The following is a 3,401-nucleotide window of genomic DNA, read 5'->3' as shown; positions in this document are numbered from 1 at the left end:
CTCAAAACACTTTAAAAGTGCCTTTTTTCCACCACACTTGTTCGTTTCATTTAAAAATAAATAGTTGTTATTTTAATAAGTTTATTACTATAAACTGTATTACTGTCATTATATACTTTTTTCTTTTCCAAAACATAGCAGTACCTCTAAATAATTTTAAGTCATATACAACATATTTGTTTGATGTTAATAGAGAAAAGGGTTTGGCATTACTTTAATATTGTATTATGTACGTTTTTTAATAGGGAGGCTAAGTTAATAATATCTGAAAACTCATAATATTTTATTTTACAGGGACATAAAAACTCCAAATTCAATATGTTACTCCCAAAAGTAGTAATACCTTAAGTCCTAAGGAAGGCGTGAAGGTGCCTAGCAGATGGAAAAATTCATGATATTGAACTGGTAAGCAACAATATCAATTAGAAATAGTAAATGAGTTCTTAGAAACTTCAATTTCTTAAACATTTGTCACTTGCTTCAAAAGGCCTGGTTGGCGTTTGTTTGCTGCACTACGATTTTGCCACAAAAATTCATGAAAAACATCGATTTGCACTTCCAACCTCCAATTTAAAAACGTTTTTATTTCTTCATTTTTAATATTTTAAACCCTGATGTTGAAAGCTGAACCATTAATAAGTAAAAGAATTCAAACCTGCAGCCTGACGCTTAGAATACTTTGCAGTGAAGTGGGTTGCCTATACGGAAGTCCAATAATCGCCAAAGCTATTTAAAATAATTTGTATTTTAAATTTAAATTGTGATGGTACAGCTTCGCGGGAAATTAAATGAGTGCGCTGTAGTCTAGATAAAGATACAATGTTACAGTGCGAGTCGAAATTTGTAAGCAACTAAATTTTTGGATTTTAGTAAAATAATTTAAATTTATTTGGTACAGAAGCAGTCTATGAAAATCATTCATTTTACAGCACTTAACAATATTATTGCAAATGAATTTTTAAAACATCGTTTTATACATTTCTCTAATATGGGCATTTTTAACTCGTATCCTGTACACTACAATTTTTTATAGGATTTCTGATAAAGATGATTTATAGTTAAATATGCAGACAAAAACTGTTAGTTTGTAATAAAGCAATAATACTCGAGCAGATAGATGCTTCTTAATGAAAAGAGCAATTGATTAAAAATAAAACAGTTATTTCTTTCATATGCATCGGAAGTCTAGAATTTATTTTTGCATTTTCAAAAAGTATTGTATTTTTAAAAAATCCGTGTTTTTAAATTACATGCCAATAAAAATAAACCGAGTTTTAGTTATCTCTTAAAAAAATAACATGCAAATGAAAATTTCCCACTCTTATGCCAATGAAAGGTGCTTATCAATTTTTTGACAACGGTTTTATAACTAACACTTCTTACGTTCCTGTAGGTATTTAGGTATTTAAAGAAAAACAAAAGATAACATAGTACAATAAAGTACAAACTAACTGCAAATTTTAGGTGGTTACTTACTAATTTAGAAATGCTCCAACTTTTTAATAACTAAAATCGACAGATGAGATAAATTCAAGTGTAAATTAATTTATTTATCCGTTGTTTATCATATATTCTACATAAAGGCCATTAATNAATTATTAAATTTTTTGCATAACAGATATCTATTAAATAAATTAGTTAATAATTGTTTTTGACCGTTTACACAGATTGGCCAACAATTGAGAGAGATTGGAACTGATATCGTTGCTTACTGAAAAGATAAGTCGTCTCCTATGGTGTTTTAGCTGTTTAACTTTCATCTTGGAGGCTCTTGTAGTTAATTAAGGTGAGCATGCAGACTATACTTTCTATATGTAGTGTATTTATTAGATATTAACAAAGAAAAAGATTCAGCATTACTTTAACAATGTATCGTGCACATTATTTACTTAATAATTATATCTGAACACTTTTTACAAGATTTCATTTTACAGGAACATTAGAAGGACTCCATATACCAGTAAATTATGAAATTTTGGAGCACTGGTTGTATTAGTCCTCATTTGCCCCAGAAAGTAGCTGTTCCCATGGTTCTAAAGAAAGCATGAAAGTGCCTTTTTTCCATTGGGAACGAAGCTGTTAAATTTTCATCCTGGATGCTCTTGTAGTTAATTGAGGTGAGTATACATGCTGTATTGTATATATGTAGTGTATTTTTTTGATATTAAAAGACAAAAGGGTACGGCGTTACTTTTAACAATTTATTTATGCACTCTACTTAGTATGGGGTCTAAATTTATTATATTTGAATACTTATATTATTTGATTTTACAGGGATGTTAGAAGAATTTCCAGATGCCATTAAATTGTGGAGCATTGATTGTGTCGGTTCTCATTGACTCCACAAAGTGACTGTTCCTATGGTCATAAAGAAAGGATGAAAGTGCCTTTCCATTGGGAACGGAGACAATGTGCTTAAGAAGTGTGTTGCTGAAGGAGGGATTTATGACAATAAACTGGTATGTAACAGTATCAATTAAAATTAGTAAATGAGGGAACTTGATTTCTTGGACATTTGTAACTTGCTTCAATAGACAACTTTTAAACAACGTTTCAGAAATGGCAGAAGCAGAATTTATGTGGAACAGATCTTTTCATTGTGTGCATGTTACTGATTTATTTGATTTAAAAATGATAATTAATTATTTTTTCTTGCCTGTTTCTATATAGATTGTCCCACAAATGAGAAGGAATTGCAGTTAATTTTGGTGCTACTAAAACAACTGATGCTCTTGACGTCTTCACCTTGCAACATTATGCAGTTAATTTTTGCCGTAACAATGGGAGGCAATTGGAAATAAATTAATTTGGATGCAACCGGAACAACAAATTATCTGCAGTGGTATCCCTCCTAGATTTGGTTGGTTTGCTCATCACACTGGTAGACTTTAGAACGCGACTTTCTACAATTAATTAAGGTGAGAATACTAAATTTATGTTATTGTGCATCAATATGACTTTGTAGTTTTTATTTTCCACAGAGTAAATTGATATTTATCATTGATGTATATATGGAGTTTATCTATCTATGAAGTTTATCTATCTATGGATTTTTTTTAACCTTTTTCTGTTGTCTATGTTTGCATTTACGTCGTGTTATTTGACGTTAAATATGTCGTGATCTATGCAGATCTATGGTTTTGATGTAAAGTTGTTTGTTTATTTTTTAATTCAGCTATTTCACTTGCTTTTTGGTGCGATTTTATTTTTGTTTCTTAATTATAAGTGTAATTAATATGTTTTTTGTCCATTTCTGCAGGTTATACAATAAATGAGAGAGAATTATTGTTCAGTTTGGTTATACTGAAACAGTCCATGTCTACATGGGTGTGGTCTTTCCTGGATTATATTCTTGATTTGCTGTTTCGTCTTCGCCTTGTAACATCATGCAGTTAATTTTC

The 3,401-nt window shown here is 30.1% G+C and overlaps 1 long non-coding RNA gene across 1 annotated transcript; it reads left to right on the top strand.

Moving 5' to 3' along the window:
- The first annotated feature begins 1,599 nt into the window (after positions 1-1,599).
- On the top strand, positions 1,600-2,812 carry LOC112904741. Its single transcript, XR_003231320.1, has 4 exons — positions 1,600-1,786; positions 1,935-2,117; positions 2,275-2,459; positions 2,671-2,812. It is a non-coding gene; the product is annotated as an uncharacterized LOC112904741 (long non-coding RNA).
- Positions 2,813-3,401: the final 589 nt, after the last annotated feature.

The sequence above is a fragment of the Agrilus planipennis genome, unplaced genomic scaffold (assembly GCF_000699045.2).
Source record: "Agrilus planipennis isolate EAB-ADULT unplaced genomic scaffold, Apla_2.0 scaffold90, whole genome shotgun sequence".
Taxonomy (NCBI): domain Eukaryota; kingdom Metazoa; phylum Arthropoda; class Insecta; order Coleoptera; family Buprestidae; genus Agrilus; species Agrilus planipennis.
Note: the sequence above shows the minus strand (reverse complement) of the source record. Positions and strands in the feature narration are given on the sequence as shown.